General features: G+C 35.0%; 1 non-coding gene across 1 annotated transcript; it reads right to left on the bottom strand.

The window, feature by feature from the left end:
* Positions 1 to 18,679: 18,679 nt before the first annotated feature.
* TRNAT-AGU (transfer RNA threonine (anticodon AGU)) lies at positions 18,680 to 18,753 on the bottom strand. Its single transcript has one exon. It is a non-coding gene; the product is annotated as a tRNA-Thr (tRNA).
* Positions 18,754 to 26,010: the final 7,257 nt, after the last annotated feature.

Genomic DNA, 26,010 nt, shown 5'->3' with positions numbered 1-26,010 from the left:
TGATTGTTACATCGAGTTCAAGGAAAGCCGATCTTCATACCAGATCGCCCATAGACGGACCATCAGTCACTTGTAAGTTACTTTAAGTAGATATCCATTCCGATGTAAGAAAGAAAGTTGGGGTTTTGTCCCCGGTAACCAGAAAACATCTAACCTAAAACTTTAGACAAAATAAACTCTAGGGTCCCAAAATTTCAACGGTCATCCTCAAGTTATGCCCCTAGTGAAATCGGCTACTCAAAGACGCACCGACAGTAAATTACAAAGCGGGGTATCATAACACCCCGTTCAACCAATGAAGACACATATGAAAGTATGTAATGATCTAATCGTTGACTCGACAAAATAATTTAAATAAAACTCCATGATCAGAGTGTCACGCATGCTTCACAATAAGGATGGCATACAAGCCTAAACATCAACTGAACAACAAAACTTCAACATAAGGAAAGCATAAAACAAACAAAAAGTGAACAACACATCCTCGATGCTACATATCATAGTGACTTCTCTGAGACTCAAAGATAAATAGATAAATAGGCATTGACGTCTTTCTCTAACTCAAGTGGCTACTCTTGTACCTGATTGTCTGTACTCTAGAGAAGCACAGACACCACAATAACAAAAAGGGGTGAGAATATGCTAAAATAATATAGCGGTGCAATACATAAAAAGGGTATATCACATACATCTACATCATCAAATCACGACAACACCAGGTGTTCAACAATCACGGACACGTCAACAATTATTTATTCATCAACGATTACTCATACAACAACAATACAGTTCTTTGGACCAAGCTCTTTCCTTCCCTTCCTATGGATCTTGTGCCAAGCGCGAACCATCCTGCCCTTCAAGCCTTGGGGATCTTTACCCTCCTGAAAGAACACACCTTCTAACAGAATGTTATTAGGTTTATCCTTTAGGGGGAACCCAAGTTGACGACGTGTCAAAATAGGGTTGTAGTTAATCCCACCACATGTACCAAGAAGAGGTACATTGGAGAATTCACCACAAGAGTCGATAATCTGCACACCATCATATATACGGTTGTACCAAAAGATATCATCATTAGTGAGAGACATAAGCCTCGTGGACCACCGTAGACATCCTTTGTTCTCCTTGAAGGCGACCGTCTGCGGCAAGTGCGAAATAAAACACTTGTACAACAGAGGCAAACAACACAAATGGTACCACCACCCTTTGCATTCCTCATATGCAAAGAAAAGTAAGTGTCACCCAACAGAGTCGGAACAGGATTAAGAGTAGAGAAAATCCTAATAGCGTTCACATCCATAAATTTGTCGATGTTGGGGAATAACACTAGCCCATAGATGAGAAGTACAAATATGGATTCAAAGGCATCCTCACCCATGGCCTTCCCATATAAAGTATCTTGAGTGATGAGGAACTCAGAAGGGAGACCTTAATTCCACCATTGGTAGTCATATGAGCACCAACCATAGATTCATCTATATGCAACAGATCATCAATCTCTTGAGAAGTAGGAACCCTCTCTAAGCCACTGAACGACAACTGATCTAGGATAGGTATACCCACAAGATAGGTATACTCCTCAAGCGTGGGAAAAAGCTGGAAATTCGGAAATCTGAAGCAACGGTACAAGGGATCATAGAACTGCACCAATACACTCATCAAACCTTCGTCCACTTGAGTAGCCAGAATAGATAGAAGCTTCCCATGACGAGCCTTGAAACCCAAGGGATCTAATACATAGGATGTCAAATTCCTTAGCTCTTTCAAGTCGGGTTGTCTGAAACTGTACTTCTTCGTATTCCTTCTTTGTTTATCCATGTCTCTGAAAATTTGCAAATAGACCTCTTAAGTTTCTTAAAAAAATTTCATTATTGATGATATGGATGCAAATGGGTGCACGAATGCATGGATGCAACAATCACACTCAAGGATCAAGCAAAGCACACTAAACAAAGGTCATGGGATGGATCAAGTCATCCTTAATATCAATCATCCATTTTGGTGGATTATGGTTTACACCTTATCAACACCCAAGTTCCATTGATATTAAGGATATACAAGAACGGACCAACCATGAATGAAGGGTTTGTTGCAAGTCACGAGCATGGAGTCTCGGTTAAGAACCACCCAAAGGGAGTGTATTAGGGTTTAAACCTGCCAAACATGTTCTACAAGAGGTTCCCATAGTCATCATCCCATCTTTCGGATATTATCGGATAAACGACTACTCGTATTCCAAAAATATTCTCAAGAGAGACTCTTATGAGTGTAGTATCGCGTAACAATCGTATCAAATCTTACATTTGAATGAACTTCGCACTACATCCTAAAAATAAGCCAAGATGGGCTTGGTAGACTAAAGTCCTTGGTTTCTAAGGTCTATATTGGAAAGAGTAATGCCTAACCACGACTACTCGTGTCACATTATTGATCCCAACATGACCTCCACCAAGTGAATGGGCTTGCAAGTCAACTTGCCAAGGAGTAACTTCACACAAGTCAACAAGACTATGCCATTCTCATATCCTAAGTGCACTCGAGTTCGGGTATAGAACTCATCTCACAAAGATCACCAAGCACACAAGCAATTAATATATCAAGCAATTCAATCATTACATACAATACAGTAATCCCAAATTGCACAAAAATATATCACAAAAATAATATACAATACAATATAACAAATATGAAAAGTAGGCAAAACCCACTAGGCAAAAGATCCCCAGCAGAGTCGTCACTTTTCTGTAGCGGGGTATTCGTTACCTTTAGATTTATTGACTAAATCAAAAGTAAATCATACAATTAGAGTCGCCATCGCACTTCTATTTATCCAGAGGAAAGGCTAGAAAGCGAACAAAAACCGAGAAGTTTTATCGAATCAAAAACTAATAAAAATGTCAGAGATCGGGGTAAGGGGGTTGGTTATGCAATGGGAAGGTTTTAAGCACCCAAAACATCCTAGGTACTCCTAGGGAGCCCTTTTCACACTTGTTGTAAGGTTGGTATTTTGTGAAAATTTGTTTGTGCAAACATGATTGGGAAGATGAGAGAAGAACATGCAAGTTATTTACAATTTTGTGTTTGAATGGATAAACCCATTGCCTACGTACCATCTTAAAAAAGATTAGGATCAAAACCTCGTAGTTCGGGGTAAAAATCTCAAAACAAGTTGGTGAATTGATTGGTCCAAAAGCCTTAAGGTCTTTTGTTATCCAAGGGAGAAAACTCAACCTAAAACCATAAACCCACCATGTGAGGATAGCTTCAACATGCTAGTGAGGGGTTAACCCTATAATAAGCATGGAAGACTCATTGTCCATCACTAAGGATATAGGTGAGTATTACATCTACCTCAAGGATAACTCAAACCTAATAGCTAAAGGTTATAAAAAGTTTTAATAAGAAAGTGCCAATTAAAACCACAAAAAAAACATTTGAATGGGCTATATTTACCAATGAAAAGTATTTACAAAATATGGTCAAAGTTGACTTAGAGATTCAATTCAAAATAAGTGTTATGAAAAGAAAGTTTGAAAATCAAAAGCCTAATGCTTAGGTTTCTAATGTTTGAAAACAAATGTTAATGTTTGCACAAAAGTTTTGGTTTGGGTTAGAGTGGAGGGAAGAAGAATAATGGCTAAGTCCTAATCATACAAGATATGAAGGAGAAGAAATAAGACCACAAATGGAGTTCCCTTCTTGAGATCATATTGATGACCCAAGTAGCTCCCATCCTTTAGAATAAGCAATCAAATAAGTGTATACTCAAGCAATCAATCAATCAAGCAAGCTCTTAGAAATCCCCAATGGCTCTTAGACCTCTCTCTTTAGAAGCTCATGACAATGGTTCTTCACTTAGGTTCAAATTGGAATCCCTAGCACAAGAACACACACATCAAAAAGTTCTATAATGCAAACAAAGAATGGACAATAAGGAGTTTATAATTTGGTCCTTTCAATGTTACTTTTCAAGCCTTAAGCATTCTAAAGGCATGAGGCCTAGTTGCTCTTTGACATTTATAGCACTCTAAAGGCCTAGAGTCTAGTTGCTCTTTGACTCCATTTTTGCATAGGAAATGTCCTAAAGTCTAAGTCCTTTTGTCCATTTTTTGCAATTGGTTCAACAACAATCAACACAAAACACAAGCACAATAGTATATACACAATTATGTGCTCAAGTGAGCAAAAGGCAAATTGCATTAACATAAACATGTACTCAAATGAGCAAAGGGGAAAAGCAAATGAATAATATGTACAAGAATATTAAATTGCATTAATGTAAAATACAAGAATTAAATGTTAATTGTTAATGGTTAGTATTAGTGTGCCATAAGGCAGTTTAGCGCTATGTTAAGCAATCGTAAGTGGACTAATGTAGTAGTCACACCTATCTGAGGACGGTCAATAAAAATATAGGCAACAAACACAAGTTAGAGATCTTGATTAGTGAATTAAGCTCCTACAACTTGCCATGCCAAAAGAAGAAGAGAAATGATCTTGTATTGATTTAGGTTTTTTGATTGATTAGGAAGCAACCTATCCTTAATGCAAAGCCATTCACTTGATCCATGATCAAGATGAATTAGATTTGAATCAAGGAAGGTTAAACCTCCCATGTATCAAGGCTAACCACCAATCTTTAACTCATTGATCAAAAAAGAAAAAGAAGAAGAAGATGAAGAATAATAAAGTGCATTAATGGAAATGAAATGAAGTAATCAACAAGCATTGACCAAAGATAGATGAGATCAAGGTCAAACAATAGTAAACAGAAGCAAAATGGAGATTAGAAGTCAAGAAACAAATAAAATATTTTTGGTATTTTTCAAAATTAAAATAATACTTGAATTAAAATAATAAAGAAAGGTCAAACTTCAAATTCACTTCAAATCAACTTTGAAAAGTCCAAGTGAATTATCCTAAGTTCAACAAGGTCAAACAAAGTTTGACAAAAAATTTCAGCATTTTTAGAAGTCAGAAACTATTTTTAATCAATTAAAAATGCATAAAAATAACCTAATTGAACTAAAATCTCAAATCAATTAATAAATTGATGAGAATATTTTTCATAGACCCATCATCATTCAAAGAGGTTGGGAAAATATTTTTGTATTTTTTGAATATCAAAAACTATTTAAAATGAATTAAAAATAACCAGAAAAGTGAAAATTCATAAAAAATATCAAATGATAAAATAAAAAAATATTAAAAATCATTTTTAAAAGCTAGAAAATAAAAGAAGAAAAATGCAATTGGTCTCACATTTTTTGGACCAATAATGAAGGAGATATGATTTTTGGAAATAAAATAGAATTAAAGAAATAAAAAGAAAAATGAAATCAGAAATTAAAATGGCAAAAAAACGTAGAGCGTTGGATGAAACTCATTAATTGAGCTGACACATCACATGGCTCCTGAGCGCACGCCTACCAAACACGTGAGTCAATGCATCACACATAGCATTTAATTGAGTCATAACATTGAGTGGCCATGATTAAATCTGGAAAACAAATCGTGTGGCTATTATTCAATCTGGCAACCAGACGGTGGTGTACACCACCGTCTTCTCCGGCCAGTCCTCCGGCGTCGGCCAGAAGTTGCAGAGATCCAAACTCTACCAAATGACACGATCCAGGTATCAAATGAAAGCTGGGGTGATGTACATCACCCCTGTACCAACCAAATTCACTCTAAACTTCCATGGAGAAAGAAATCAGAGCTTGAATTTTGTGGTGTTCAACTGAAACTTGTTGGAATTCAACAATTCAAAGCACAAAATGATTGCCTCTATGGAGAGGACTTCAGACAACCCAGCAACAACAAGAAATATGTTATATACAAGTAGATTCGAAGAAAACAAGTTTGGATGTAAACCTCTGAAATGGAGAGCTTGAGAGCACGATCTCTTTATGCTTATGCTTGCAGTGTGTTCTATGGATCAAGGTGAGCAAGGCTTAGGAACTGTAGATCTAAAAATCAATCAAGGAAATTGAAGTTTAGATCTGAATTTTTTTGAAAGAAATGGTGAGTTCCTTTGAGTATGGTTAAGGTGTGATTCGTGCAGCATAACAGGTGCCCTTAGGTTGTGAAAATGAGAAGCATTGAGTCCTTATTTATAGCAAGAGATGGCTAAGTGCATGATCATTTCATGTGCATGGATGGAAAGGGCCTCCATGCATGGGCCTGTACAGGCGCATGGAGGGCCCAATTCCACTTGGATTTGCAAGCTTATCATCAGCAGATCTAATTTGGACGTGCAGATGGTGTGTAATCAAATCATGCAATGCATTTTCAAATGGTTTCCAAAATTGTACCAAATTGTTCATCCCTTTGAAAATGGCATTTCCAAAAGTGAGGCATAGCCTTATGGATAATGGTTGGAAAGATTTTGGCATGAGGATCATTTGTTATGTTGACCAAAACTTCATTTGAAACTTGGAAATTGGTGAAAATTGAACATGAAGTGTAGGGTGCAAAACATGTACATGTGAAAATTTCAAAAATGGCCAAACTTCAGGCCATTCTGTTTCAATGATGTAAGCTTCAAATGACAAAACCTTCAACATAAAAGTTGTATATATTTTCAAGATAAACAATTTGGACTTAAATTTTGCATCATTTGGATTTTTAATGAGAAAGTTATGGGCACTTGAAGTTGGACTTTTTCACATTTCAATGCCTTTGGTCCAAAGTGACCTATAATGTTTTGCATTATCACATGTATTTCTTTTAGGATTTTGAAAATTTGTTAAACATAACAATTGAAGTATACACCTTAAAATTTCCAATGCATTTTATTACACATCAAAATCATGAAAAATGAATGAGTTATGTCCTTGGGAAGTTGACCTAAAATTAGGGTTTCAGTCAAAATGACCTATAATGTTTTGAAATGGATGATGATCTTCCAAGCTTCAAATAAATTTTTGATGAACATGAAAGTTGTTCATATGGTTCGTAAGAACATTTTTTATCTTGGGATCATATCCATTTGACAAAAATATCAAAAGTTAGGTCTCAGTGTATTTAAAAATAGTCAGATGAATTGACTGATCAACTTCTCAAGTCCATACCTCAAATCTTGATGAATGGATGATTCAGGACACTCAAATAAGGTCAAATATGCATGACATGATGAATTAAATAACTTCCCTTGATTGTATTTGATCATGGGTTGAGGTTTCTTCATGAGCAAGGCACAGTTGATGCACTTATGAACTAGGGTTTCCTTGGGAATCAAACCTCAAGCCCTTTGGTTTGCTTTGATCAAAATGATGAATTGAGATACTTGGGAGGCATATTTGATGTATGAGAGCTTAGCGAACCATTTCCATATTTGCTTTCACCTTCTCCTAGACATATCAATAAGCATAGGGGCTTCTTTGAGCCTTGAATCTTGTGACTGCTCAAGCTACAAACAAAAGATGTTAGTGACATATTTTTGTGCTTTTGGTTAGTAAGAAAAATAATAAAAGCAATAATATACAATTCAAGCATGCTTGGTGATCTCAAACCAAATCACAAGTGTTCCCACCCAAAGGTAAGGAGCCAAGATGCTATGATCCTTGAGGCAAATGCAATGTTATAATGCCATGAGGGATCTTAGGGTCAAAATTGGGGTCTTACACCACCCTTGGGATGTGCTCGAATTCCTGATATTCTTGTTCGACATTATCATCTGTCATCTCCTCTTGTCGAACCGGTGTTTCTGGTCGAGGAGGAGGCGTGGGATTTCGACGAACTTGAGCCCTTGAAGCTCCGAAAAAATCTTAAATCCTTGTCATTTTGGTTGCCAACTACTAATAACTCTATGTCAAATCCCGGATCAATGACCTTAAAATAGTACCCATTTGCTGAGTTAGCATGTCTACCATTTCATGGTTACTTTCGTCCATCTGTTGTCTCATAACGACAATAGAGCTTGACGTAAAAGTTGGGACTGATTGAGACGTCAATCTGAACCCTAGGGGTCGACCAAATGGGGTTGCCAAAGGTCCAAACCCCTGGTAACGAGGGAATGGCGATGACAAGGTATCATTGTAAGTTAAACCAAGGTTATGCATATTTGTCATAAACTCCGTCAGCATTCCCAACGTTCTGTGCATGGGAGTCATGTAACTGGGCATATGTTTCCCCATAGTTCCCATTGTTGTCGGTGTCAGAGTTTGTGGATGACACGTCGTCAGAATTGGTCCTACAAACGTTGTTGAAACCATCGACGCCATACTAGAGCCGGTGTCGGCGGCCTGAGGCGTCGTTGTGTCTCCCGCCGAAGACGTTTCTTCGTGGGGGTCTAGGAGACGTCATTTTTCCACTGCGCAATCGCATATAACTTAACATTGTCGAGGTCTCATCGGGCATGCCAATTTTTTGTTTGCGCTACAATCTCTAGCCTTCCTATATGAGGGTTACTTGCAGGACCGGCTACAAAGTCCCGGACTTAGTGTTTTGGGTGTATGGTTTCTTGGTAAACAGTTTTCTTGACAGGTTAAAAAGGTGTAAACGCAACTCTTGATGAGTTAGGGAGGTAATAAAGGTAAAATGGGAATGGAAAATAGAAACGATAAAGCACTGAAACAAAAGGATAAACGATAAAGCAGGAAAAGGTAAACTTTGCAAGATTAAATGACTTGTAATTATAAAGTGAAGGCAAAATACATTTTTGTGAGGAGAGTGACTTTTTTCTCATAAACGCTTTGGTACTTCAAGCTTTACCCCTACTACAAATGTTCAAATTGCCACCTCTAGAATTTCACCTAACATTGGCTTAAATACTAGTTGAAAATAACCGTCTGGAGGTTACAAAACCTTCTCGTGGTGCCACGTGTTGGTCCACTTCCCCTATCTTGGCGAATAAATACCCATGATCTCTTTGCATGCCCACGTTCTCATTTTCCGCTCAAAACCTTCGACTTCGACCGAGGCTTGTATATGTCGACCTGCAGACTCGTCTACCCTCCTGTCGAGGAGCCTCCGACAAATCCCCTGGTCGAAACTGGCCTTTTCCCTTAGCCGAAATTGGTCAGCTAACGCCTGGGTGATTTTTGAGAAATCGAAGAACATGTAGACCCGCCGATATATGCTTATCAGCAGGGGCATCAAAGGATTGTCTTAGCTTGCTTACTGCATAAGCAATTTCAGGTCTTGAATGAGTGAGATACAACAATCTCCCAATCAGACGCCTATAGGATGTAGGTTCTAACAAGGTTTGGCCATAATTTTTATGTAATTGTAAGTGTGGTTGCATTGATGTATTGCAAGGTTTGACTCCAATTAATCCTGCATCGTGAATTAAATTGAGTTCATACTTCCTTTGGCAAAGTGAAATTCCATCATGAGTTCTAGCAACTTCAAATCCTAAGAAGTATTTTAATACTCCTAAGCCTTTGATGTTGAAATTATTATCTAAGAAAGTTTTAATGTAGGTGATTTCATCAAGACCAGTGCCTCCTAGTACCAAATCATCAACATAGACAAGGATAACGGTGGATCCTTTGTGAGATTTCTTGGTGAATATGGAGTAGTCAACTTCGGATTGATGGTATCCTGATGATGTAAGTGTGTCAGTGAGTTTGTTATTCCATCGCCTGCTTGTCTGTTTTAGACCATAGAAGGACTTCTGCAATTTACGCATAAGATCAGGATGAGACAATTCCAAGCCAGTGGGAGGTTTCATATAAACTTCCTCATTGAGATCTCCATGAAAAAAGGTCGTGTTGACATTAAGTTGAAAGATAAGCCACTTGTGAATTGCATTTATGGCTAAGAGCACTCTTATGGTTTTCATTTTTACTACAACGCTGAAGGTATCCATATAATCAAAGCCTTCAGTTTGTATGAATCCTTTTGCAACCATTCGTGCCTTATATCTCTCAACTTTACCATTAGCATGCATCTTCAACTTGAATACTCAATTGCAGCCAATGGCTTTCTTGTGAGGAGGTAAAGGACCAAGATCCCAAGTTTTTGTTTTCATCAAAGCAATTAACTCAACATTGATAGCATTCCTCCAGTTATCATCACAAGCAACTTTCTCATAGGTTTGAGGTTCATATATGGTAGACATATTTAGAGTGAAAAGTTTATGTGTAGAAGATAATGAATCATATGATAAGGAAGAGGATATAGGATATTAATGTTCAATCATATATATTTTATTTTATTAACTGGTTATCAGTTTGCCTCATGACCATTGTTGAACATTAGGCTATGATGTTGCATGTTGCGGCTATAAGTGACATACATGAAATATATTATTTTGGGATGGTATTAGATAAAATAAAACATATTAACGAGATACTTTAAAAAGTTTAGAGAATAAGATTTCAGAGTTATTATCACTCAACATAACCTTTAATTCATACAACACGAGATTTGGATCAATGAAAAGATCATTGTTGTTCAAAGTAATAATATAATTTGACATCTAATATCTAAAATATTTCCTTCACACCAAACATAGTTGAATTTTATTCATCAATTATTTTAAGTCGTCCTTCTAACTCTACAGACTAAGGTTAGGAAATTGTGATCATTCCCGGTCTCTTGGTTGACCATATCTATCAGGACTTTATAATCACTCTCGATCACCAAATTTGACATTCTTTCTTGCCAATCTAGCTCAATCTCATTTAACATCATCCACATATATGCAATATGAGTATCAGATAAATCGATTTTCTGTGCATATCCTCTCATCTAATTTCTGGATGAGTCCTTGAACAAGCCTCCACATTCAGTAATGAACATAGTTTTCCTGTAAGCACCATCATAATTAAGCTTAATCCAATTACTTTTTGGGCGATACTAGCAAACATGTTTGATATTTGGTTCTAATAACCTAACATTATTGTGCAAATGGTTACCATTCTCAATCTCCTTCATCAAATGCATGATTTTTTCAGTTGAGACATTTTATTAGAAGGAACAAGTCTTATTTATACTTGTGTTGCATAAATGCAATCCTGAAGCACATGACGTGAGCTTTCTTTAATATTTTTAAACTAGTTGCAATTCGTAAGAATTGTTAGGTTCCAATTGTGGTGATGATTTCTTTTCAAAAGTATTTCATTTAACAAAGCCAAGTAAATGTTTGGATCTCATCCGAGCCTTTCCACTTCCAAATGATACTCAAATCTATATTTGTATCTAAAACATTTGGATAAGAAGAAAGATCATTATAGGAATTACCCACAGGAAACTCCTTGTCTCTATTATGCCCTCACCCTAAATTGTCAACACCGTCTTTAGGGAGAGGAGGATGAATAACTATAATACAATTAACAAGCTCAACAATGAACCAGTTCTAGAGAAACTATATATTCCACTCCACTTATACATTAACCATGTATATAACCATCAGGGTGGTATTCAAAATCGTATTGGTTTTGGCCAAATTGAAGAAAATAGGTTACTCTATTGGATTCTAATGATCAAACCAAAAGTTAACCCTTATGTCGTACTCATGCTTCCACATAATATTTTTCTGAAACATGTCACACACCCACTACAACAAACAAGACCTTAGACAGCGCTTTTTTTAGCCTTAGACAGCGCTTTAAAGCGCTGTCTAAACCTCCGCTGCTAAAGGTTTAGACAGCGCTTTTTTAAATCTTAAAAGCGTTGTCTAAGCCCCCCCCTTAGACAGCGCTTTGGCCAAAAGCGCTTTATAAGACCCTCTTATTTTAAATTTTTTAGGTATACCTTAGACAGCGCTTTTGAAAAGCGCTGTCTAAGCCCCACCCCCTTAGACAGTGCTTTGGCCAAAAGCGCTTTCTAAGACCCTCCTATTTTAATTTTTTTAGGTATACCTTAGACAGCGCTTTTCAAAAAGCGCTGTCTAAGCCCCCCCTTAGACAGCGCTTTTGCCTAAAGCGCTTTCTAATCCCCCCCTTAGACAGCGCTTTTTACAAAAGCGCTGTCTAAGGTATACGAAAATTTTTGAAGCTTTTGTTTTAAACCACATTTTTTCCAGGTTTATAAACCAGAATTTCTACCTGTTTTCAACCAGATTTTGACAGACAATTATCACATTTTATATATGCCATTTTGGCCTTTTTTCTACCAATTTTTGGCTAACAAATATATATATATATACCAATTCAAACCAATTTTGCCTTAAATGTATCAAAATATATACAAATTTATATACACATTTACAAGTCATAACATATACTACAAATGTACACATTAATTACACAAATTTATGAACAAACATTGAGCTTTATCATGAATTGACACCACTCCTCTTTGATTTCGTCCACTTGATCCTTTGTATAAAATGCACACTTGAATTCATCAAAGTACTACATAATAATATAACATATTTTGAATTAATTCCAACTATTTAATTATATGAGATATGTGTAAATATAAAAATAACTCATAAGTTAGAAATACATACATCGGTGGGAATCTTTAATCGGCCCAAAGCAAGAGTATCTCGCATAAACCTCAACATGAAATACCCGCAATCTATTTGATTACGTTGTTGAGGACACTACATATGAAAAAAAAAATATGGATTATAAATCCTAAGTTTTATCAAGTGTCATCACTAATATAATAAAAAATGTGGTAATTAAAAATATACCGCCACTTTAATCCATGTAATGGAGTTGGCGCCCCTCCTTGAGGTTTGGATATCTCGTTGGGCCCGAAAAGCTTGTAGGACGCTAATAAAATAAAAATGAAGCAATTAGAACAATTCACATAAACTAAGAAAAATTTTGAACATTCTCACTTACGTGTCAATTAGGACCTTCATATCCGGGTATGTTGTCCAATCATTTCCTAACGAGTCAAGATAATACACAATTTCTCGGATAGGATTGATTGCGAGCAACAACCAATATCCACTGTAATGATTAGGCAAATGTTAGATGGTAACTTGGATCAAATTAAGAATGTAACAACTTCCATGAATATATGTCATATAATTGTATATTACCTCTTTTCTTGAAACCGTGGACTCGGTATGCCGTGGAATCGCATTATCTTTTGATTTGGATTTTGTGGGAGTCTATTTAACATAACCAAGGAAAATATGTAAGTAAAATTTTAAGCATAAATTTTAAACTTTGAATATACACATTAAAGTTAACATAAGTTTTAAGCATACCTCATATCCTACGCATATGAGGTTTGTCGGCCATGCAACAAACGAACCTACTGCTTCGTGCACCGTTGTTGCATCCGAATCATCGCTAGGATATGGTAATGCTGCATTCGGATCAACTGCAATATCAACTGATACCTTCAAACATCCAGCAGGGAGCTCTCTAGTGTGGAGTAATACTCCGCTAACGTTATGCACTTTTCCCTTGCCAACCATCCGATAGTATGGTGACGACAAATACAGCTGACAATGGGAAATGCCCTAAAACCAATAATAACAAGAAATCGTTAATGTGTATATATGTCAAATACATAATTTAAGCAAATAGTTCAATTTAAGACAATTATATGTAATTACCTCTGGAATGTTCGGCTGAAAGGTACAGTTGATACTGTCTTTGTCCGGAGTGACTCCAAATCCCTTACCCCTCACCCGACCAGAATACTCAGGGACATCTAATGCCCGACTAAGTATGCCCTTAGTATCATCGGGAGATAAAGACTGAGATAGCTCCTCCTGAAAAATCAGATGAATACCGTATACTTGTCAAATATTTGTGTATAATAGAACCTTCCTTCACTGACTAAGGTCTAATTAAAATTAAATTTCAGACTTCTATTTTCGTTCTCAGTTCTTTTTGTTTTCCCTCCTTCTTAACTCTTCTCACCCAAAACCCAAAACCCTTCTTCTTAACAATGTATCTCCCCCGCCACATACTCATCAGAACCTTCCTTCACTGCCGTCCATTCTCCCATTCCGCCGCCTAAAACCTTCCTTCACTAGATGTTTGTTGAGGTTGATATGACCCCTCGACTAAAACCTAGCCTTGATGTTTGAGCCCCTTGTTGGTGTGTTTATTTCATGCTGTATGTGCTTGTGTGGTGTGATTGTATCCCCTAGGTTTGCTAGACTCCGCGTAGTCTCGTTTGCATGTCAATTAAGGTAGCACGGTTCCTTCGTATAGGACTTCCTTTCTTGCTTGAGCTTTCTTAAAAAACACAAACAAACATTATCCCCTCTTAAGGATACGTTAGCTCCTTCTACTACAGGTGAGTAAGTCTCCAAAGGTCGAGCATCAGGTAGATTGCGCAGTGACGTTGCCCACTTAAAAAACACAAACCAACGGGAATAGTTTAGCCGAACTACGGCAACTCTGATTCTCATGTCCAAATGAGATACGTAGGCACGAGATGCGATGTCTTGTCGAGTTTGACTAACAACTAACACTAATTCTCTTCTCTCGCCCTCGTTGCGATTGAGACCTCCCCTTTCTCTTGCCCTAGTTGCAATCGAGACCCTTGCTTCCTGTGCAAGTTAGGTTAGGTGTGGCTTGCTTCCTGTGCAAGTCATGTTTAGGATAGGCTTGCTTCCTGTGCAAGTTAGCTAGAAACCTTAACTTAGGGACGACTTTGCATGACAACATCTAGGCTCGAGTCGTAGTCTCCCTAGTGTTGTGTCTCCCTCTGTTATCTGGTTAGGCTAGTTCTTTTTCCCTGCGTAGGAGAACTACGTCGCCCTGATCCTCATACCAGATGAGGTACGTAGGCAGGAGATGAGCTGATCTCTCCGGGCGCCCCTTTTTTCTTTTTCAACTCTTTGTGTCTTAACCACCCTTGCGTGTGTTTGGGTTCGGATGCTGATGTAAGTCCAGTGATTGGCATTCGGGCTCCACGTTCGCCTTTTTGTTTTGTTTGTGTGAGTTGTTTCTCCTTTTCTGGTTGGAGTTCGACGTAAGTCCAGCGATTGGCAGTTGGTTTCCTGTGTGTGTTTGTTGGTTCGGATGCTGATGTAAGACCAGTGATTGACTTTCGGGCTCCACGTTTGCCTTTGTGTGTTTGTTTATGTGTGTGTCAGCCGAGCTACGAATGCTCTGATTCTCCTTCGTCCAAGGAGATACGTATGCATAGGATGCGATATCCTAACGAGCATGTTTTCCCCCAGTCCGAACTACTTTGACTCTGATGTCTATGCCTGATAGACTAAGTAGGCCCAGGATGCGGTATCCTGCCGAGTCAGTCTTGTCTGTTTTCTTGTGTCTCCTTCAGCCAGTGTGTGTGTGTGTTTGAGCAGTGTTTTAGCAACCATTTTCCTTTCTATTGTGCGTGGATCCCGTCGAGTACGACGGATGCGTAGGGGTGCTAATACATTCCCTTCGCATAACCGACTCCCGATCCCATTCTCTTTGGTCGCGAGACCACGTCTTTTCCAGGTTTACTCTGAGCGTTTCCTTTCCCTCTTTTGGGATAAATAACGCACGGTGGCGGCTCTGTTGTTCTTGTTTCCCGCCGGTTTTTCGCGTAATGCGACAGTACTCATGCTTCCACATAATATTTTTCTGAAACATGTCACACACCTTTTCCAATGATTTATATAATGAGGAGTCATTTGGCTTGTCAATTATATTTTTAAAAAGATTTTACTCATTACCATACTTATTGATGGTCACTTGACACCATAAATTAATAGGGTTAGTCAATAAATTCCAAATATTTTAAATAGAAAATCATCATTCATTAACTGAGTTAGTTTTATGCCTAAGCCACCATGATCCTTAGACATACAACCAACTTCCCAACAGATCAAATGAGCCTTGTGGGTTGTCTTTTTGTTTCCCCACATATAAATCATCTTTGTAATTTTCCCAACTCATTACAAATAGTGGTTGAGATTAGCATATTGCAAATGAAAGTAAGGGATATAACTTAACATTGATTACCACATGGTAACTCTTCTGGACAAGCTCAAGCGTTGATACTTATAACCACTTAAACATTGTTGAACCTTCTCAGTAGTATGCCAAAATCTATTCCAAGAGCTTCTACCATGAGTAATGTTTTTCCCCAACATACTTGCCCATGTTGGGACCTCCTCTCAAACTTTTGCATGATTTTATGTCGAAGCTAGGAATTTGTATTGGTCGAGAAATAAATTTGAGTCTTATTTGATTTAATCTTTTATTCTAAAAAATTAAAAAATTAATCCAAGCAATGTTTAATACAATAAGCCTGCTTTATAGTGGTCTATGTAAAAATAAGATTTACGTCTAAAAATCAGGGATGAGAAACCTGAGCCCCCCCGAGCCTTGCATGCACATGCCTCTAGTAACCTGCAACAACCTGATAAAAAATAATATGCAAAAAAAGATCCATATATATAACAGAAAAAAGGAGAAATGAAATCACCTTGACAAATATCTTTATGGAGAGCAAAGTTATTAAGCTTATCTACAACCCATAAAACTTTGATAAACATAGACTAAATACAATGATAAATTAAATTAATTAACTCCTCGAGAAACATACAATCCTGAAGACATTGAGTGACACACTTCCAATTCAATCTATTATAAGATTTCTCCAAATAAATTTTTTTTTGACATAAACACCTTATAACTTTTCATTATTTTCATCACATGGCCCATCTCATGGGCTATAGTAGTATTATGATAATATTCATCCCTGGGATAAAGCTAGATTGATGCGAATAATTGATATTATTAAGAATAAGCTTCCCACAGTTGACCATAATTTTAGTAACAAGTTTATAGATCACATTTCTTAGGGAAATAGGATGAAACTTTGTAAGAAACTCTTGTTCATCAATCTTTGGAATAAGCACATGAAGAGTATTATTTGCATAACCAATCGTAAAGGGGTCACTCCAAGACCTACTAATAAAATGATATAAATACAGTGTCACAATATCCTAAAAATTATATTAAAAAAGAGTCGAGAAACTATCTTTACATGTGGTTTTATGGGGACTCATATCAAAAAGAGTCTTCTTGATCTCCAATATGGAAGGTATAATGCGCAAGCTTACCTGATGACCCTCCAAATAAGTGGTCGGTAAACCATATTTTATTTGGGGGTATAGCCCAAAAAATTTATTTTTTGGAATTTGAGTTTTATCCATTTTGGTCAAGAAAGAGTTTTGATTTTGATGGCTAACTGAAGGAAGCATCGTGGAAAAATTAGGTTTCTTAAAATCATGTCTTCTAGTGAAAACTATTCAATCCCCGTGTAAATCATTTTTTTTTTGTTTCGTACCCACTTTTAGAATTAAAGGTTGAAAAATTATTTTCATTAATAATTTTATTAGATAGCCCATTGATTTCTTGTAAAGTATCGTTGGAATTAATTTCGGTGACAACATTACTACATGTTCGTGTGTAACTTCTACCACGTGTTAGATTTATAGATGTGTTGTAGTTTGAAGTATAAACATATGAGAGTGTGTGTGGGAGTGTGGGTGTGATGTGGGGGCTTAATGGAGCTTGGACGTGCATGCACAAGTGCGCATCGGTGTGGCATGTTCATGTGAGGCTTTGGAGAACGTGTTTGCATCCTGTTAAGTTGTTTTTCCAATTTGATCATTATGGTTTACATGAATTTCATTATGTATGTTAGATTTCTTGTTATAATTATGACTTATATTTCCATAGCAACCACAATAAGTGCAAATGATATGAAGTCATTCATATTGTATTATATACCAATGATAATTAACCAAACATTTTCCAACCGCCTGAAAGGTGAGGTCAACTTCTACACAAAATTTGGAAAACTTTCATCATAATAAACCAGATTTAGTTATGGGATTCTTATATAGACGATAATTCTATCTTCCTTCATATTTGATAAAGCAAACACATGTATCCAATAGGAGACCACGAGGTAGTGGTAGATACATGGCTCTTTTGAAATAACTATTTCTTTGTACTCTTTTGAAATAACTATTTCTTTGTACTCGATGTTTTTTCAACAGTTTAACAACCACAATATCGATCCATTGAATGTACATGTCTTTAAAAATATCTTCATCCATATGAACATTCACTAAAAGTTTGTTTCCATTTTTAAACTACATTCGGGGTTGCTTTTTTGTGATCATGCCCTCCTTATCTCGAATAATAGGAACTTGTGTCGATCCAACCAACTTTTCGTGAAAATATATTTTTGGTGGGGTGATTTTTGAAAAAAACAAGGAGTTTCTGAATATTATTTTCTTTTACGGTGGAGAAAACAATTTCAAATTCCATTTTTTTTCTTTGAGCAATAATAAAAAATACTACTACTTGTTTGAAATAAATTGTATATACATTTCAGATTGGTATTATTTTAACTGTATATATTTATTAAATTAATTAATTGCTATGTATCTTACTTCATTTTTAGAATTGAAAGAAATATTTTAGTCACATGCTATTGTTTCCATTGTACATGTCTACTAAGAAATTTGTTTTTAGAAAATAAGTAACATAAACCATAGAATTTTGTGTTTTATTAGTGAGATATTCAAGTCACTTTTTTTAATGGTAAAATATAGGATTAAATAAGTTTATGGTGCTCCTAAATATATTAATTTTTATTTTTAGTATTATTGACACATAAGTGTCTATTCATAGAAAATATTTGGAGGGATTAAAAGAGGCTAAAAGTTAAAAATGGTATATTTATGAGGACCACAAACTTATTTAACCATAAATAAATAAATAAATAAATAAATAAATAAATATATATATATATATATATATATATATTAAAAAATTAAAAATCAATTTGCTTTCATTGAGAGTTGAACTCAAGACCTCCCGCTTACTAAACGGGTGCTCTAACCAACTGAGCTATGAAAGCTTGTTGTTGCTTTGAATTTATTTATTATTACAAATCGAAAACAAACATAGTTACGAATTACATGACTTCCATGTCTTTGTAGAGAGAAGTCATAGTTTTTCTCTCTAACTTATCATGTCCCTCTCCCCTCTTCTCCTTTCTATGATTTGTGATGATCGATTTTTCGATTTGAACATATTTACCCAGTTTTTCTGTCTTTTTGACCTTATTTTTAGTGTCGTTTTTGACCCTGTTTCTTCTAGCTTTTTATCTCAATTTATGAGTGCTCCCTTTTGTCCTCATTTTTAGGTTGCTGTGAAAAATCCATACTTGTTTTTTAGTGGAGTGTTTTTTTTTTTTAATTTTGTTTAGTTACCATTGTTGTTATTTGTTAAAGTGTTGCTTTAGTTTCACGAGTTTGTTTTTATAGGAATTTGCTGGCATTCAAAGTCATGTCTGGAAGTTTTGTTGGATGTCTCTAGGGACCGTGCTCGGCCAAGGGTCGATACATCTTCATTGCCCTTAGGTTTGAGCTTGTTTCAAGGTTGACGTAGAGGAGGCTCACCTCGGCGCTTTGGAGTGGCTAACTACCAAGACGGGTGAGCCCTAATTACCAATTTGTTGGTATGTGATCTTTATCTGCGTTCACTACTATAAAAGACACATTCCGTAACATTCTCTTACCACGGTCGCAGAATCAACCGAGATAATATATTTTAGGGTTAAATATATTATACTCTCTGCAATGTTAGCGAATTTTTGTTTACCCCTGTAAAAAAAAATTGATCCCCCTTATAATGTTTAGATACTGTTTATATGGCTCATTTGTTGACAAGTCAATGCAGAATCTTAACATTTGCTGATGTGATAGTCTAAATGTCATTTTATTTTATTTTGTATTCCACATGGATTTTTTTTTATTTTAATCTCAATTTTTAAATTTTTTTATAAATATTTTTCATATTTTTAATTTTTTTTAGATAAGAAAACATGTAAATACTCAAAAAATTGACATAAATGTGAGCTGAATCCACGTCATGAAACACCCCACACCCAACCCCTACACTATGTGTTCTATTTTGAAAATTAATGTCACTTTTATTTATAGCATGTTTTTCTTTTACAATATATATCCTTTAATAAAACTATCTATTAATTCTAAATAATTATTTAATATTTAATTATAAACTATTATTATATAAACTATTAAATAATATCATGTAAAAAATTATTTAAATTTATCTTGTCATTTTGGCTATGGTTATTCCAATATTTTGCCATGATCTTCCAACATTTTCTATGTACATAAAACGGGGATAATGGATTTTGTTTGATCGGAATGTGTAACAATTGTACTCCTTGAAATTAACATGAAAAACTTTTTATTTACTTTTCAAATTTAACATGATATTTAATAATTTATATAATAATAGTTTATAACTAAATACTAAATAATTATTTACGGTTAATGGATAATTTTTTTAATAATTATATATCGTAAAACAAACATGCTATAAATAAAAATCGTGACATTAACCGTTGAAATTGAACATCTAACCAAGGTGTTGTATGTTTCATGTGAAGGATGTGGGTTTAACTCACACTTATGTCAATTTTTTTGAGTATATACATTCTTATCTATGAAATAAAATAAAATAAAATAAAATTAAAATTAAAATTTTAAAATTAAAGTTTTAAAATATAAAATTAAATAAATAAATAAATAGATAAAATATTTAAAATTTTAAATTTTAAAATAAATAAATAAATAAAAATACGAAGAAAAACATATTAAATTTTTAAATAAAAAATAAAAATCCACATAGAATAAAAAAAATGACATTTGGACTGCTACGTCGGCAAACGTCAAGATTCTGTGTTGATCGGCAAACGTCAAGATTTTGTGTTGATTGGTTAACAAATGAGCCATATAAACGGAATCTAAACATTATCAAGGAGAAATCCAAAAAAAAAATTACAGGAGATAAATTGAAACTCGCCAAAATTATAGGGGGTGCAATATACTTAATCCTATCTTTTATTAGGAACTTTTTTTTAAAACAATTTATATCCACGACCACAATTAACAACTGTTGTGATATGTCAAGAGTGACACACTTCGAAACCCAACACCTATAGTTTTTATGTTTTTTTGTTAAAAAATGGTGTATTCCCTTTATTTCTAATTTTAAACATGATCCTTTTTAACAACTAAGGTGAAATATCATGACATGCCACCACGGTTGATTTTATCTACCGTTGTGAAATAATTTACTTATTTAATCTAACTTACTTCACTTCATAATAGAATGCATTGTAAGTGAGAAACCCTAACTTCTCTCACATCTTTCGAACCTCTCAAAAATCCATTCTAACTTCACAAAACTCCAACAAAATTTATCAAACTATTATCAATCAATGGAAAGTGTCACGAAACTCCAAATAACTTCAACATATCTTTGTTTTCGTTTTCCACAAATCGTTTTAAGTAAAGGTAAGCATGTTAACCGTTTCTTTTCAAAACTCCACTCTTTGTAAGATGAGGTGTTTTTGATGAATGTGTTGTGTTAATGTTAAGGTTAGTTTATGATTTTGTAGATAAAAAATTATTGTCTGTGTTGTTTGTTCATAAGCTTATGATTTAGTTTACATATTTTTTGTTAAAGTATGTTGATTATTTTGTTAGGTGTGTTGATAAGTGTTGTTTTGAGGTATGTTTGATAAATGTGTTGTGTTAACGATAATGGTAGTTTATGATTTTATAGATAAGTGATGTTATTTGTGTTGTTTGTTGATAAATGATTTTATTTTGTTCATAAGCTTATGATTTGGTTTACATACTTTTCGTTGAAGTATGCTGATTATTTTGTTAGTTATGTTGATAAATACTGTTGTTGAGGTATGTTTGATAAATGTGGTATGTTAGTGTTAAGGATAGTTTATGATTTTGTAAATAAATGATGTTGTTTGTTGATAAATGATTTCGTTTTGTTCACAAATTTATGATTTGGTTCAATTATTTTTTGTTAGAATATGTTGATGATTTAGTTAGATATGTTGATAAATATTGTTGTCGAGATATGTTTGATAATGTGTTGTGTTAATGTTAAGGGTATGTAGTTTATGATTTTGTAGATAAATGATGTTATTTGTGTTGTTTGTTGATAAATGATTTTGTTTTGTTCATAAGCTTATGATTTGGTTCACATATTTTTTGTTGGAGTATGTTGATGATTTAGTTAGATATGATGTTTTTGTATATTTATCTTAATATTTATGTTATTATTTATGATATTAATAATGTTATAACTTATACATTACAACTATATCATGTTATTCATGCAACATGTCCTAGAAGATGAGTTTATTATTGTTGGGTTATCCCTCCTATATGAAGTGATATAAATGAATATCAATTAGTAGCTCATGTTTGTGTAAACTTTTGTTATTATCTAACAAAGAGGAATAGGGTTAATATGTGAAAAAAAACAAAAGAAAATAAGAGATAAAAGTAAAAACCCTAGTAACCACACCAAATTCCGTAGCCCCAATTCAGCACGTACTAGTTCCATGAGATCGGAGTTTGTGCATAATTCAATCGTTGGATCGTCCTATAATTTTGGCACAGTGTTCGTCACTCATAAGAGTACATTTTAAACAGTGAAGATCGGATTGCGAGCATTCTATGTCATCCTGACGAGTCCATTAGTGAGGTGCATATTTCTTGGTGTTTTTTTGGATTGTTTGTCTCTCTTGATTATTGTTGTATTCCAAGATTAATTGTAGACCTTGATGATGTTTATGTATGCCTCTAACTAGTGTTAGAGAGAGCCTCACTTGAACATATTATTTGATTATATTGGAGATTTAAGTGGCCTATAGGTCCTGTAGTTTTTTACTCCTAGATAACGAAGGTTTTTTCACGCTAAAATTATGTTTTGTTGTTTGGTGTGTTTTGTTTATTGTCATTGCATTTGATATTTGGGAGATATTTTTTTTGTTGGATTATTCTGTCGCATTATGGATTTCCTCCCAACAAGTGATATCTAGAGTCGTGGTTTGATTTGTGTAACGATGGAGACGAACACATCTAGGATGGTGAGTTTGAATGGATCCAACTATTATATTTGGAAAAGGGAAGATGGAAGATTTTCTTTATGTTAAAGGTTTTCAGTTTCCAGTTTTCTCTAGTGAAAAACCCGATGGAAAGAGTGATGAAGAATAACTTTTGTTGTATATACAAGTTTGTGGTTACATTCGTCAATGGATGGATGATAATATTTTGAATTATGTGAGCTCAGTGACTCATGCTCGCCCTCTTTGGACCAAACTTGAGGAGTTGTATGCAAGAAATATGGGGAACAATAAGTTGTTCTTGTTCAAGCAATTGATGTCATTGAGGTATAGTGATGGTTCACCAATGAATTATCACTTGAACACTTTCCAAGAGATTCTAAATCATTTTTGACGATGTATCATACTTTTGATGATGAAATTCAAGATGTGTGGCTTCTTGGTACTTTGCCCAATTCTTGGGAGACTTTTAGGACATCCTTGTCTAACTCTGCTTATAATGGTATCATCTTAATGGACTTGGATAAAAGTATTGTGTTGAATGAGGAGTTGAGGCGTAAGTCACAAGGTTCTTCTTCATATTCCGAGGTGTTGGTTACCAGATCAAGGGGGGGACATTAAAGTAGAGGTTCAAGTAATTGTGGGACATCATGCGGTAAATCATAAGAGGTTATAATATATTCTCTAATATTTAGTGTCATCATTGCAGGGAAAAGAGATGCATAAAAAGGTATTGTCGGAAGTTGAAAAGGGAAAACAAGAAGAAGAGCTACAATAAAGACACAAAAGAAAGTAACAATAATGAAGATATTGTTATTCTTGATGATTTCTTTGTTGTTTGTGATAGTTATGTAGATAATAGCAATCTATCATGTGATGAGATAGATTGGATGGTTGATAATGGGGCTTCTACTCAGGAAACCTTCGACACATGATCTTTTTTTAACTTACGAGACCAGTGACTTTGGGTTTGTTCGCATGGGAAATAATGGGAAAGCTAATGCCATTGGAATATGAGATATTTGTATTGAAACTAGCAATATGACTACTCTAGTTCTTAAAGGCGTGAAACACAATTTGGAACTTTGATTTAATCTTTTATCTGTTGAAAAGTTGGACAATGAAGGATATGATCATTCTTTTTAGGCTAATGAATGGAAGTTAAAGAAAGGCTCAATGGTGGTTGTGAAAGGAAAAATGAATTCGAACTTGTATATTGTCCAACTTTGGGTTTCGAAGTACTTCATCAACACTTGTGACAATGATAGCTCATCTGAATTAGGGCACAATCGTTTGGGTCATATGAATGAAAAAGGTTTGAGAATTTTGGAAAAGAAGAATGTGTTGTATGATGTTTCCGATGCAAAGTTGAGAAAGTGTTCACATTGTTTGACGGGTTAGCAAAGGCGAGTTTCCTTTATGTCATTTGAACCAAAGAGGAAATCATAAGTGTTGGATTTAGTACATTCTGACGTGTGTGGTCCGATGAAGACACAATCACTTGGTGATACATATTACTTTGTGACTTTTATTGATCATTATTCTCGGAAAACATTGGCTTATACCTTGAAGACGAAAGATCAAGTGTTAGACGTAGCACCCTAAACCCCGAAACTTATAAATAAAGAATTACTCAATAATTTAAGGTGTCACCAACGATAATCCTTCAACAACATATAGACATTTTTAAAACATGCAACAGAAATATAAGTAACATATAACACCTGTCATCACATGACCACCTTCACTTAGGATATCATCGCAGCGGAGTCATACTAATCGCAATAATAAAACATTTAGCTTCAATTCTCGTCTTATAAAGACTCCTCTTTCACAAAATAACTCAAAAAGGAAATTCAATATCCAACTCCCAACAACTTCAAAAACATATCAACACGACAATTTTTAAACTTAGGAAAAAATAAGTACGTCCACATCAAACATAATAACAAAAACATTGTTTCCCCCCAGTGTTACAGGATCAGAGCACGACGGCTAAAAATAAAAGTGATAACTAATGGAAATAACTCTAAGAGCTATTTCTCACTCACAACAGCAATTCTACTCCTAAGTATCTCCAACATGCCCATGGTGGACAACATTAAATAAAAATGGGTGATAATTCATATCAATAAATAAACGGTATAAACTACAAGGTAGAATTCAAACATCTACACATACATCAACAATCACACAACATAATTCTAACACCCAATCTATCAACATTAACCAACAATCACATGTCTATCATTTAAATTATGCAATTAGTCTCATAACCTCAACTAGAATCATATGGATGTGGTACCATATCATCATCAATTGGTTCACTCAAGAACCGGGTTCACCCTGCTCGAACCCTGAATCCACCCTGCTCGGATTCGGGACAAGTCACCAATCCACCCTACTCGGATTGCAACTTACCTTTTTCATCAACAATAACGACATAATAAATGCATGTCACAACATATTAATGCAATATCAACATAATGTTTAAAGTCCCCTCCCGAAAATAAACAAAACATGCATTGACCCAACGATAATAGTTCCCCTCCCGAACTATCATCCCACAACAACATAAATAAAAATCATCATCATCCATCATACTCATACAATAACATATCAATATCATATTGCACGTCATTTAATACAACATCATCATCACTTTCACATTTTCCTCATTAATATGCTCAACAATCATTCATGATCATATTCAACATCATATTCATCGACAACATTCAATTAATCATAATAATTCACAACACCGATTAAAATCATGCTAAATCAGCAACTCCCATCTAAACAACATCAAACAGCAGCTAACAATAGCCAAACAATTCATAAAAGTCGAAAAATTGAATTTTGCAACTCATTACAAGCAAATAGACCATATGCACGACTCTCAGGCCCATAATTCTCGTCATCAACATCCAAGCCAACTCGTCACCAATATGATGCTCTGCATCAATACACGCGACCAGGAGCCATGACAGGCTACCCATCAACGCTTCAAAGGGTATGATGCCACGGGCATCACCAAGCTGACGCCCGTCAATGACCTACAACAATACTAGAAACACAATTTTAAAGGCAGTGACTTATGGGATCTCCCAAAATCACTCCCAAGCTCTCAATTTCGATGCAAAATACACCATACATGTTATAATTCATTCATAATAGATTGATTCAACCTGTTAGACGGTGTGG

Source organism: Lathyrus oleraceus, chromosome 1 (assembly GCF_024323335.1).
Source record: "Lathyrus oleraceus cultivar Zhongwan6 chromosome 1, CAAS_Psat_ZW6_1.0, whole genome shotgun sequence".
NCBI lineage: Eukaryota > Viridiplantae > Streptophyta > Magnoliopsida > Fabales > Fabaceae > Lathyrus > Lathyrus oleraceus.
The sequence above is the reverse complement of the archived record's forward strand: the minus strand, read 5'-3'. Positions and strand labels throughout refer to the sequence as shown.